Here is a 14,618-nt window from a genome sequence, read left to right as displayed (position 1 = left end):
TGTGGGATCTCAGTTCCTGCACCAGGGATCGAACTCCTGCCTGCTGCAGTGGACGCATGGAGTCCTAACCACTGGTCCACCAAGGAATTCCCCAAAGTATTCTTTCTCTTGATTACTGAGCTTTTTGGCATACCCTTAAATTTTGCCCACAGAGTGACTTGCCTCAGTTGCCTCACTCAAGTCTTAGCTTCTGGGGAGATTCCTGCTGCCATTAAGGGAGGGGAAATAGAGACCTAAAGAAGCAAAGCCTGATGGTCATGCTGGATGGAAAGGAAGACCGAGGGTGCTCAGTCCAGTTTTGCTTATAACAGGGAAGAACTGCACACAACTTTAACTGCCCAGTAACTGGTGATCTCACTTGAACTCATGATTTGTAATAAAAGGATCCCGGTACTGAGCCTGCCCCATTCAACTGGCCTTGGTCTCTCTCAGAAAAAGGTATTTTCAGGGTCACCCCTGTTTATGCTCTTCTGGGGTTGGGCCTCTATGCTGGGCCAGAGCTGCGGGGAAAGCCTAGCTCAGATGCTCTGGGGGCCACCCCAACTACAGACATGTCCAAGGTCAGGAGAGTTGTTCCTTCCTTCTCTCCCTCCCAAGCCTTGCCTGGCTCACCCTCAGGGCAAAGGCAAGAGTTTGGCTGAGAATATGGGTCAGCTGCTGTCCAACAGGCCTGGAGGGAGGACTTGGGTCACTAAAGCTGCTTTTCTCAAGTGGTGAATACATGAATAGTCACTCCCATCCCACTTCCACACCTACCCTGCTCCAAATACCCTGCATGTGCAAAAGCATTCAAATACTCATGGGTGTCCTCAGGTACTTCCTGATGATATCTTTAGGACACCCACATTTGGATTTTTCACCATTGCCTTAAACTCGTATTGTCTGAAGTTGAACAAGCAATTTAGTCACCTATTCAGAGTTTAACATGTTTCTTACCATACTAATTCCACTTCTAGAAATTTGATCTTTCAGATTACTGTATAGAGATGTAGGGGAGGAAAACTAATTTTCCTTCTACTCTTCTACGTTCTGGACTGAGATACCCCCTGTAATAAAACAGAGATTAACAGAAGGAAAACAAATTTAATTTCATATGTACGGGGGCCCCAAAGCTATGAGACCCAAAGAAGTGACGAGGACAGGCAATTTTTATACCTTTTAGACAAAGATACAATAAATTTGTGAAGAACTGATAAGACAAAGAAGTTTGGGCTTGGGGTAGTAAATTAGTAAAGCCGTAACAAGGTTTGTTTATATAGCTTTCTCAGCCCTGAATTCTCTATTTCTGCTGATAAAGATGTCTCTCTACCTCCTGTTATAGGAAGGGCACCTTTCACATGGGAGATTTATTTCCTCCTCTTAAGGTGATGAAGGAGGATCAGAGTGTTCTTCTTTCTTTCTTTCTTTTTTAAATTAATTTATTATTGCTGCATTGGGTCTTTGTTGCTGCACGCAGGCTTTCTCTAGTTGCCGCGAGCAGGGTCTACTCTTCATTGAGGTGCGCAGGCTTCTCATTGAGGTGGCTTCTCTTGTTGCGGAACATGGGCACTAGGTGAGCAGGCTTCAGTAGTTGTGGCACATGGGCTCTAAAGCGTAGGCTCAGTAGTTGTGCACACAGGCTTAGTTGCTCCACGGCATGCAGGATTTTCCTGGACCAGGGTTCAAACCCCTGTCCCCTGCATTGGCAGGCAATTCTTAACCACTGAGCCACCAGCGAAATCCCAGAATGTTTTTCTTATACCAGCTGTTTCTTAAGTAAAATTAACTCAAAATAATCAATATGCCAAAGAGGCATGTTTTGGGGTGGCCTTCCCCAAACCCCATCAGTTCCCTCCTCTGAAATGTCCCTGGAAATTTCACAGTTTGGAAGCTGAGTTGGTAGATTGTTCCATATCTCACTGAACCAGTCGCTTGGTCCAGAGAATAGGTAAGTCTAGTTAAATAGTCATGTCCAATTTCAGGAGCTATTCTTGTAGGTTGGCTCCCCAAATTAGGCCTATGTGGTACAACAAATCAGGTATTTAATAAGAGGCAGTTCTATGGAAACAAAAGAAAAACAAAGGTTAATGGTTGGGGCAGATTATAAATCTAGCCTGACTCTTGAGAGAAAACAGGTCAAAGATTTCTAGATGTTGGACTCAAAGCATCTTCAGATGGAATAAACGCAGGCAGTGGCAATCTGACAGATTTTCCTGGTTTGCAGTTTGAATGTTTCACGGAGTGGTCTTTCTGAGTGGCCCCATAGCAACAGGCATGAAGATTGTCCAGTTGTTGTGGTGATGTCTCTGAAGTCTGTTTCAAGTTGTTCAACTTTAGCTTACATGACTTTAGAAAAAGGGCAGTTTTAGTTCTCAAGGATTCCAAGTAAGAAGGGTGGGAGAAAAATTGGAAATGTTAGTTTGGAGAGTTATAGCCAAATATTACAGGAAACTAGAAGAATTCAGTATCCAGTCCAGTTTATATAAGGAAAACAAAACCTCAAAGATAATTAACAGCACTAAAATATAATATCCATAAGGGGATATTACTGAATGATAATTTTTTTCTCTATAATTATCCCCATTCTTATCAAAGATAAACATAGCAAGACTAATTTGTTTGCAAATTAAGCCTAGTTTCAATAAACTTGGCTTGATTACTTACATAAGCACAGCAAGAACAGTAATTAACCATATAAATTCTTTCAAAGTTTGCTTTGTTGGAACTTTCCTAAGGAATCTCAGGTTGAACTCATAAAAGCTTCCCAAGGATTCACCATCAGACTTTGCCTGTAATAGATATAAATTTGGGTAAATTCCTCTTCCTGAGGTCCCTAAAATAGTCTGAGGTTCTTTAGCCTGCCAAGAAGTGACCTTTCTTACTCACCTGGGTGAAGCTGCTGGGAACTCTGTAAGTAAGGTACCAGGCCAACATTTCCAAGGGGCTTTATTGGCTCCATAAAGTCAACTTTAGTTCCTTAAAGCTGTCTGGTCATATCTGAATCTATGTACATCTCTCAAATATGACATTCCAGTCAAAGCCTTGGTAACATAACCAATGTTTCCAATTGTGTCCTATTACAAGGAGAAGAGATTCTTATTGAATTTATTCAAATAACTATATTACCATGAAAATAAGAACTCATTAAGAGTTTCTGAATTCTGGAGGGATCAGGTAGGAAGAAAAAAATAAATGTTTCAATTCTGCTTACAAAGGGATAATTTACCAAATTGCTGTAAGTCATAATTATCTTCAGAGGAAAGGTCTTTTTTATATTCAGTTCAGTTTGATGATCTAAGTTATCAGAAACCTGTGTTCTAGAGTACTTGTCAGAATCCTTTTCACGAATCTCCCTGAAGATGAAACCCTTACCCAGGAACATTTTTGTAAAAACATCAAAGTAAAATAATAACAGTCCTTAAATGATAAAAGACTTAAAAATGGCATGGTAAAGATCTGACTAGAGTTTATGCAGTTACAATGCAATTGACAAGGAAATTTTATTTCTGTGACATACAACATTTTAAGATAATAACCAGAATTATAATTGATAACATTATAATAGGACATCAGAATTTTATACAATTTCTAGAACACCTGTATTAATAACATGCACCAATACAACCTAAGAAGTTTTATCATCATTTGTTTGACAATGTTTCCCACGTAATTTAACATATCAAATAAGCCTGTAACATCACTTTTTCTCCTTCTCCTTCTTCTTCTTCTATTTATAAGGAGAAAGAACAAATCTTTTGAGATGTTACAGGGCACCTATGGACAATCCCAAAACTAATTCAATGTCAAAACGACTTTATTTAAATTTTGAAAAGTTTGCAAAAATATAAAAATATTTGGACACGACTAAATAGGATAACAGAACTTATCAAACAAAACTTTATTATCTATTAACCAAGGTGACGATAAAAGATTTCAAAGGTAATCACTGTCCTGACTTTTGGGCTTCTCTTTCCTTCGCTTTTTATTTTTTAATACTTTTTAAATACTTTTATCACTTCTATATAAATGCTTAAACAACATTATCTTGTTTCTAAATTTTATGAAAATCACATGATACTGTATTTTGATTTATGTAGCCTTGCATATTTTACTTGATATTGTTTTAGGGTTCATCCATGTTCTTGAGGGTCATTGTAGGTCATCAATTTTCACTGTATATTTCACTGTCATATTCCATTATACAAATTTCTTTGCCCATTTTCCTTTACTTATAGATATGAATTTGAGTTTTTCTTTTTCTTTTTTTTTCTATTATGAGCATCCTTGTACATATGGGTAATTCAACTATACATCAATAAAAAAAGTTCTATTTCAAATAATAAAACTCAGAATACTCACAATGCATTTTTTAAAAAAGAAACAAAAGGTATAAAGAGCAGAGGTAAGGCTTAAAAATCTATTTGTAGGGACTTCCCTAGTGGCTCAGTCGCTGAGAATCTGCCTGCCAATGCAGGGGACACGGGTTTGAGCCCTGGTCCGAGAAGATCTCACATGCCGCGGCGCAACTAAGCCCGTGCACCACGACTACTGAGCCTGCACTCTAGAGCCCAAGAGCCATAACTACTGAGTGCCGCAACTACTGAAGCCTGTGCACCTAGAGCCGGTGTTCCACAACAAGAGAAGCCACTGCAATGAGCAGTCTGCGTACCACAACAAAAAGTAGCCCCACTCACTGCAACTAGAGAAAGCCTGCGCAGCAACAAAGCCCCAATGCAGCCAATCAATTAATGAATTAATGTTAGAAAATCTATTTGTAGATAACGTGATTGTTTACAGAAAACATCAATTAATTTGCAAAGCAACAAGAACTAATAAGTGAATTTAGCAAGTTCACAGGATCCAGGGTCAAAATACAAAATCAATTATGTGTTAACTACTATCAGTAAACAATTGAAAAATAAAAAATTTTATTTAATTAATTAATTATTTTTGGCCACAGCACATGGCTTGCGGGATCTCAGCTCCCTGATCAGGGATTAAATGCAGGCCACAGCATTGAAAGCCCATAATCCTAACCACTAGGCCACCATGGAACTCCCGAAAAATAACAATTTAAAATTCCATTTATAATAATGTCATAAAGCATGAATTATGTGAGAACTTTGACAAAAAAAATCCAAGACCTCAAACTAAAAACTACATAATACTGCTGAGAGAAATTAAAGATTATCTAAATAAATGGAGTTCATGGATATAATAAGTTGCAAGTTCTCGACTAGAAGGCTCAATGTTAAGATCTCAAATCCTCCAATTGATCTAATGATTCAACCCAATCCCAATCATAATTCCACTAGGTTTTTTTTTTTTAAGAAATTGATAAACAATTATATAATTGAAATTTGCTAAGAGGGTAGTACTTAAATGTTCTCACCAAAAGAAAGGAAGGAAGGAAGGAAGGAAGGAAGGGAGGGAGGGAGGGAGGGAGGGAGAGAGAGAGAGAGAGAGAGAGAGAGAAAGAAAGAAAAAAGAAAGAAAGAAAGAAAGAAAGAAAGAAAGAAAGAAAGAAAGAAAGAAAGAAAAAGAAAAAGAAAAAGAAAGAAAGAGAGAGAAAAAGAAAAAAGAAAAAGAAAGAGAAAGAAAGGAAAGAAAGAAAGAAAGAAAGAAAGAAAGAAAGAAAGAAAGAAAGAAAGAAAAAGAAAAAGAAAGAAAGAAAGAAAAAGAAAGAAAAGAAAGAAAGAAAAAGAAAGAAAAAAGAAAAAGGACTTCCCTGGTGGTCCAGTGGTTAAGACTCCTCACTTCCAATGCAAGGGGCGCAGGTTTGATCCCTTGTCAGATCCCTCATGCTGTACAGTGCAGCCAAAAAACTAAAAATAAAAAAAAAATTGGAAGAAGAAAAGAAAAAAAATTGACGAACTGCTTCTAAAATGTATATGGAAATGTAAAGGACCAAAGCAATATTGAAAAAGAACAAAGTTGCAGGACTTACACTTTCTGACTTCAAGACTTAAAACTTCATATTCAAAACAATTTAGTACTCTCACAAGAACCAATAAATAGATCAATGGAGCAAAAGAGAGTTCAGAAACAGACCCAAACATATAAGGCCATTTTGTTATTTTATTGAGATATAATTTACATTAGTAAAATCTGACCTTTTAATGCACAGTTGTCCTTGGTATTGGTGGAGGATTGGTTCTAGGACTCCCTGCAGATATCAAACTCTGCAGATGCTCAAGTCCCTTATGTAAAATGGCACAGTGTTTGCATATAACCTATGTACCTCCTCCTGTATACTTTAAATCAACTCTAGATTACTTATAATACCTAGTACAATGTAAATGCGATATAAATAGTTGCTGATGCATGGCAAATTCAAGTTTTGCTTTTCAGAACTTTCCTGAAATTTTTTCCCAAGTATTTGTGATCTGCAGTTAGTTGAATCCGCAGATGTGGAACCCATGGATACGGAGAGCCAACTACACAGTTCTGTGAGTTTGAGGCATCTTTTATACTGTATAAAGATCGTTTGTCTCTCCTTTTGCCAACACTACATTGTCTGTTTTATTATAGCTTTATAATAAGTCTTGATATCTGGTAAGTCTACTGCTCACATCCTGTTCTCCTTTAGAGTGTCTTTGTTTATATTTGGATTTTTCTTTTTTCATATAAACTTTAGAATCATTTTGTCAATGTCCACGAAAAAGCCTGTTTGGAATATTAACCCTTTAATTGCCTGAATCTATAGATTAATTTGGAAAGGATTAATATATTTGCAATACCAAGTCCTCCTATTTATGAACTTGAGCTATATCTCTGGTCATATGTAATTTTGTTCCATGAAGTTTAAAATTTTCTGCATATAGGACTTGCACATATATGTTAAATTAATTTATAAGTATACCTCATAGGGTTTTGTTTTGTTTTTGCTATTGTAAATGGCTTCTCTTTTTAAAAAGTTTTTTTTATTGAAGTATGACATCCATAGAGAAAAGTACACAAAATCATAAGTGTACAGTTCAATGAATTTTCACAAAATGAACATATCCTTACCAGAAGGCAGAACACTAGCAGTCCCACAGAAATCTCCCTCATGCCCTTTTCACAGATAATATTTCCTTTCTTCTGCAAAGAAAATCGCCACATTGCTTTCAAAAACTGTAGATCAGTTTTGTCTGCTTTTGAACTTTATATTAGTGGAATCATATAAGGTGTGCTCTTTTGTAGCTACCTTCTATCGCTCAAATTATGTTCGTGAAATTCACCCATGTTTTGAGGTGTAGTCATCATTGGTACATTCCTGTGGCTGCATAGCATTTCACTAAATGAAAAGGCCACACTTATTTATTCATTCTATCATTGATAGCTATTAGAGTTGCTTCCAGCTTGGGACTATTAAGAATAGAGTTGCTGCAAACACTCTTGTACATGTGTACATGTCTTTTTTTTTTTAAGTATAATTGACCTACAACAATATGTTAGTTCCAAGTGTATAACATAGTAATTCAATATTTCTATACATTAGAAAATGGTCACAAGTCTACTTACCATCTGTCACCAAACAATTTTTTCCAATATTATTGACTATATTCTCCATGCTGTATACTTCATCCTTGTGACTCATTTATTTTGTATCTGGAAATTTGTATCTCTTAATCTCCCTCACTTATCTCACTCATCCCCCTTCTCTCCTCTGGCAACCACCTGTTCTCTGCATCTATAAGCCTGTTTCTGTTTTTTGTGTTTGTTCATTTGTTTTGTTTTTTTGAGTCCACATATAAGTGAATTCATATGATGTTTGTCTTTCTCTGTCTAGCTTATTCCTTTGAGCGTAATACCTTCTAGGTGATCTGTGTTGTTGAAACAGGAGGGAAGGGGGCAGGGCACAACCTTTGAAAGAATGACAGAGCCCAAGGACGTGACATAAACTGATTAGAACCAAATGGGTCCAAGATGGCGGACAAGTCGACTTCCACTAGACCCTGAGCCTCAGTACACGCTCACTGTAACACATCAGCAAGCTAAATGACACTTCTATTGGCACCAAGACAGTTCCAAGGCCGACCATAAGGATCAAAAAGTGGGCAGTGGCCCAATTCCTGGGAATCCCCGCCCCTTCCTGAAATAGCTGGAATACTCCTCCCACTCATTAGCCTATGAAATTACCCACCCCTATAAAAACTGACAACCCCATACCCTGGTGCCTTTCTCACCTTCTGAGATGGCCTATTGTCTGTGGAGTGTGTTTCTCTCTAAATAAATCCACTTCTTACCTATCACTTTGTCTCTCACTGAATTCTTTCCGCGATGAGACATCAAGAACCCAAGCTTCATTAAGTCCTGAAACCAGGTGTGTGACCTCAGTTGGAAGACCTTGGGTTTTGGCTGGGTTCAAGCCCCAGCCACATGGGTTCAAGTCCCAATCTGAGGTGGACGGTTTCATTGTCACAAATATCAAGATTTCATTCTTTCTATGATTAAGTAATATTCCACCATATATATATGGAATATATATATAAGAAGATGTGGTATACCACATCTTCTTTATCTGTTCGTCTATTGATGGGCACTTAGTTTGCTTCCAAACCTTGGCTATTGTAAATAATGTAAACAATGCTGCAGTGAACATAAGGATGTATATATCTTTTTGCATTAGTGTTTTTGTTTTCTTTATAAAAATCTCCAGAAGTGGAATTGCTGGATCACATGGTTGTTCTCTTTTTAATTTTTTTAAGGAAGCCCTATACTGTTTTCCATAGTGGCTGTACCAATTTACATTCCTACCAACAGTGCACAAAGGTTCCCTTTTCTCCACATCCTCACCAACACTTGTTATTTGTTGTCTTTTTAAATTATAGCCATTCAAACAAATGTGAGGGGGGTACCTCGTTGTGGTTCTGATTTGCATCTCCCTGATGGTTTGTGATGTTAAGCATCTTTTCCTGTGCCTGTTGGCCATCAGTATATCTTCTCTGGAAAAATGCTCATTTTAAAATCAGACTGTTTATTTGATGTTGAGTTGTATGAGTTCTTTGTATATTTTGGCTATTTAAAGCCTTATCAGGTATATCGTTTGCTGATGTTTTTTCCCATTCAATAGGCAGCCTTTTCATTTTGTTGATAGTTTTCTTTGCTATGCAAAGGCTTTTTAGTTTGATGTAGTGCCATTTGTTTATTTTTGCTTTTGTTTCCCTTGCCCGAGGAGACAGATCCAAAAAAAATACTGCTGAGACCCATGTCAAAGAGTGTACTGCCTGTGTTTTCTTCTAGGAATTTTATGGTTTCAGGTCTTAAAGGCTTTTTCTTAAGTCAGTAGCCTCTTCTAGATTGCCTTATTTCTGTCTTTAATACCATAACTCACCTAGCCCTGACATGCAAAACCTTAGAATCACCCAAGACCTATACCACAGGCTTCTTTAAAATGTATCTTCTGTAACCTATATTTTCTTTTCATCGAAAAAAGGACAGGATTAAAAGTGACCCAAGAGAAGGAATATAGTTCAATTTTATCATTTGATAGATGAGGAAGATTAGACCTGAGACCACAGAACTAGTGAGGAATACAGCTGAGAGCCAAGTTTAACTTCAAATTTAATGCTAATTCTTCTATTGCCACTAGACGTGAGCAACTCAAGGGGAGGGGCCATTTTGCCTCCATCATTGCTGTTTTGCTTCTTACAGAGTTTCAGACACTTAGTAGTTGCTTAATAAATGTGTTGAAATTGAACTCCACACTCTTAATTCAGATGTTCCCCTGATGCTCAGACTAATGCAATAGCCTAATAGCCTCTTTTCCTTCAAGCTCCACTTCTTCCAATTAATCTGCAACACCACCGAAGAAGTGCAAATTAACTACGAACAAGTCATCACCCTGCTCAGAAACTGTCAGAGGCTCCCTCTTACAAAAATGATGCAGTCTGAATTCAAGCTGGGGGTGCTTCCCTGGTGGCACAGTGATTAAGACTCCGTGCTCCCAAAGCAGGGGGCCCAGGTTTGATCCCTGGTCAGGGAACTAGATCCCACATGCTGCAACTAAGAGTTTGCATGCCACAACTAAGAAGCCCTCAGGCTGCAACTAAGACCCAGGAAACCAAATAAATGAATAAACATTTAAAAAACCAACACAACAAAACAAACAAACAAAAAACAAATTCAAGCTGGGATGCAAGTCCTACTCACTTCCTCAGGCTTGCCTCCTTCAAATGGAAAGATCCTCTATCTCTCTGCCTGGCAGGCCTGACTCCTAGATTCAAGGGCCACCTCTCCCAAGAATCTTCTCTGATTCCTTTACTGTCTGTCCCACTGATATTGCCCTCGCCATATAGCGTCCTGTACTGTTACCCTCACTCCCTAACTAGACTGAAAGTGCTTGAGGGCAGGGTATGGGATGATTCCCACCTTAGTTTGAATCTCCAGCCCTTAGCACACAGTAGAAAACCAACAAATATTTCCTTATAATTACGCCACTAAGTATAAACACAAGTTTGTCTCAAGCAAACACGCACACATTTCAAGCACTCTTTTTGAACACTAAGCATTTTGCTCGTATTAGGAAATCCGAAGGTAATATCTTTTTCTTCCACATGTTATTGACTATGTACCTCATTCATTGTGGGACAAACCCTAGGTTTTTTGTTTATTTATTTTTGGTGGGCTTTTTGTTTGTTGGTTGGTTGTCTAGCTGGTTGGTTGATTTGCTAAAAGGCAGCATCATGTGTGACGAAGCACTGGGTTTGGGGGTTTGTTTTTTCCATCTTATTGAGATATAACTGACATACAGCTCTGCGCGAGTTTAAGGTGTCCGAGGATCTCACTTCTGTGTGGAATCCAAAACAAAACAAAAATCATAGAAAATAGATAATAGATCATGTATGTGGTTACCAGCAGTGAAGCACTGGTGTTTGAGTCTGAAGCCCTGAACCTACTGGAGGTCCTAACACTGACCCTGGTGACGTTACTTGGCTTCTTATGCTAGGGAACACTGGTTTCTTTTTCCTTTTTCTTTTTTTAAAAATTGAGTTAAAGTTCACATAACATAAAATTAATCACTGTAACCATTTTATCATGTACAATTCAGTGGCATTTAGGACATTCACAATGTTGTGCAAACATCACCTCTACCAAAACATTTTCATCAGCCCAGAAGGAAACCTCATCCCCTTAAGCAGTCACCCCCCATTCCCTTCTGCCCTCCCCCCAACATCTGCTCTCTGTCTCCACAGACTGGCCTATTCTGGGTATTTAATATAAATGGAATCATACAATTCATGACCTTTTGTATCTGTGTTGTTTTACTTAGCCTAACTTTTTCGAGGCTCCTCCATGTTGTCCTACGTATCTATATCTCATTCCTTCTTAAAGCTGAAAATAGTCCATTGAATGGATAGACCACATTTTGTTTATCCGTTCATCAGTTGATAGATATTTGACTTGTTTCTACCTTTCGACTCTTGTGAAGAGCACTGCTATAAATATTTGGCTTTTTTCTGTTTAAAATAGGGATTAAAAAAAAAAAAATCCCTGGCCTGGCTGTCTCAAGGACTGTTGTGAAACCAAAATGAAAGCATGTAAAAGAGCACCTCGTCAGCTGCCCGGCCGCATGCATATGTGCTGTGGGACTTGCTGCTGGTGGAATATTAAGGTTATAGTTACAGTCATGCACAGGATCGTCTGTTCTGGCCTCAGGGAGAGACAGGTGGCCCTCCCTCTATGCCAACTTGTCATCCAATGCCCAGTGCTGGGTCTGGCAGAGACCAGCTGCTCACCATTGAATCTAGACATCCACACAAGGCCATTTGAGATAAAGTAATCAGGGCAGAGGGGCCAATTATGTACGAGGACAATAACTTGCTTTAAGGTTTTGAGTCATACTTTGGCCTGAGTTATTCATAGGTGAGTGGAGTAACATCTAAGCAAATCTTCTGGGGGCGGGGGTGGGGGGGCATCTAGACAGGTAGGCATGATTGCAGTTGTTAAGAAACTCCTTAGTGCTCTACGCTAGTGCACTGCAGACGGCGACGTTCACTTCCCCCATCTTGGCCAAGTGCCCACTCTCTCCTGAGCTGGGGACACCAAGGAAAGGGAAGAAAATCATCCATATGCCCCCAGACGGGGGAAAAGAGAAGCCACCTCAATGAGAAGCCTGCGTACCACAACAAAGAGCAGCCCCCGCTCGCTGCAACTAGAGAAAGCCCGCGCGCAGCAACAAAGACCCAACACAGCCAAAAAAATAAATAAAAATTTAAAAAAATTCTACCTCTGAGATCTCTCTCATCTTCACCCCATCTTCACCCCACCTTCACCATCCATTATGGATCCTTCCATCACTCACTGGACCACAGGCTCTCACGTTATTTCATTTAGTAAAGGGTGTTGGGATAACCCGCTAATTACTAGGGCAAATTAAAGTATGTGAGTCAATTTGAAGCAAACATATTAGAGAAGTGTGGTAGAGCTGCCTATTTGAGAAAGCTGGAAGACTATGTGCCAAGACGTCACTGGAAGTTACCTTCCTTTTCTGTATTATATTTCCTGCTTTTCTCCCCCCTGAAATGAGCACAGGCAGATAATGGGATAAGGAAGGATTCATGGATTTTATATGTGCAGGTGTTACACAAATGTGTTATTAGTGTATAAAATTTCTACAAGGGACAAAAATCAGATCAAGGGCTGGTGGAGAGGGAGAGGACTGACTACAAAGGGGCATGAGGGACCTTTTTTGGGGTGATGGAAATATCCTATATCTTGATTTTAGTGGTGGTAACATAACTGTATGTATTTGTCAAAACTCATAGAAGTGTATACCCAATGGGGTGAATTTTACTGTCTATATACTTCAATAAATCTGACTTTAAAGGCAAGCGTTATATAAAATAGAATTTTCTAGAGTGAGTCAGGCAAGCCCTCTTTCAGTCGTCATGCCCCCAGTCCAATCTCCCCAGTTCTACTTCCTGACAAGAGATAACCATCGTTCACAGTGTGACACCTTTCCTTCTTGTTATCTTCCCACCCCACTTCTGCCCACATATACTTTTTTCTTTTTTAATTGAGATATAATTGCCATATTACACTGTGTTAGTTTTAAGGATATGACATAATGATTTGATAAAAATATATACTGTGAAATGATTACCACAATAAGTTTAGTTAGCAGCTATGACCATACACAGTTATCATTTTTTTCCCTGTCATGAGAACTTTCAAGATCCATTCTCGTAGCAACTTTCAAATACACGATACGGTATTGTTAGCTCTAGTCACCATGCTGTACATTACATCCCCAGGGCTTATTTATCTTATAAGTGGAAATCTGAACCTTTTGACTACTTTTACCTGTATTACCCACTGCCCTACTCCCATTCCCTATCTCTGGCAACCACTCAGTTTTTCTCTGTATCTATGAGTTTCTTCTGTTTGTTTTAGATTCCACACATAAGTGAGATCATACAATATTTGTCTTTCTCTTTTTCACTTAGCATAATACCTTCAAGGTCCATTCATATTGTTACAAATGGTAGGATTTCCTTCTTTTTTTTATGACTGAATAACATTCCATCATTATTATATATATTATATATACCATATATATCTATATATAGATAGATATAGATACATATCAGATTTTCTCTATCCATTTTTCTGTGATGGACACTTAGGTTGTTTCCATGTCTATACCTTTCTTTTTCTAGTTAACAATACAGCTTAGAAATCACTCCATATTGGGACTTCCCTGGCAGTCCAGCGGTTAAAAGACTCTGAACTTCCAATGCAGGGGGCGAGGGTTCGATCCCTGGTCAGGGAACTAAGATCTCACATGCCGTGCGGGGGGTGGGGCAAAAAAAAAGGAAAAGAAATCACTCCATGTCAATTCATAGAGACATTCCTTATTTTCTTGTACAGGTTCACAGGGTTCCACTGTGTGGATATAACATAGGTTTTTAAACTAATCTCCTTCCTGTATATGTACATTTAGATTATTACCAGTCTTTTGAAATTAGAAATTATTCCAGAATGTTCTCAGGCAGACATTTTTTGGAAGGCGGGGTGGGGAGGCGCATTTGGGTCATCCTAGGGACATGGCCTTATGCTGCTAGAGGCCATGCTACAGCTTGGACAGAGTCCTATGTGCCGAAAGTCCTGCAGTTCTCAACACACACACACACCCACACCATGTATACTCACCCCACCCCTACACACTCATTCTCATTCAGTACCTTAGTCCATCCCAGCTCTATCAGACCCATATTCAAATTCTTTCTCTTCTTTGGAAATCCTGTGGGTAAGTCTTGAATGGAGCAATGTTTAGCTCTGAGGGCCGACTCCTGGCACAAACCCCATGGAAGGAGCCAGCCAAGGAAGGATATTGGCCACACGGTGAACTTGCGGGAAGGAGGCCCAACAAAGTCCCTCCTGCTGCAACCACACCCTTTTTTGCTGTTTCCCAGGCCAAGCACACATCTACAAATGCATCAAGTGTCTTCCCAGCGTCAGTCTGCAAAACAGACTTGAGGTCTATGTGGGGGAAAGGAGAAGCCCTCCAAACTGCCCATCAATTGTAGCACCTATAAATAACCCATCTCTCCAGCACTCAAAGCACCCAGTCCAGGATCTGGTTTGCATGGCCAGTCCCTCTGGGTGCTGGTGCTGAGATGCCACCAGCTGCTCTGCCTGGCCTCCCTCCA

This window comes from Hippopotamus amphibius, chromosome 16, assembly GCF_030028045.1.
Source record: "Hippopotamus amphibius kiboko isolate mHipAmp2 chromosome 16, mHipAmp2.hap2, whole genome shotgun sequence".
Taxonomy (NCBI): domain Eukaryota; kingdom Metazoa; phylum Chordata; class Mammalia; order Artiodactyla; family Hippopotamidae; genus Hippopotamus; species Hippopotamus amphibius.
This window is presented reverse-complemented; position numbering follows the sequence as displayed.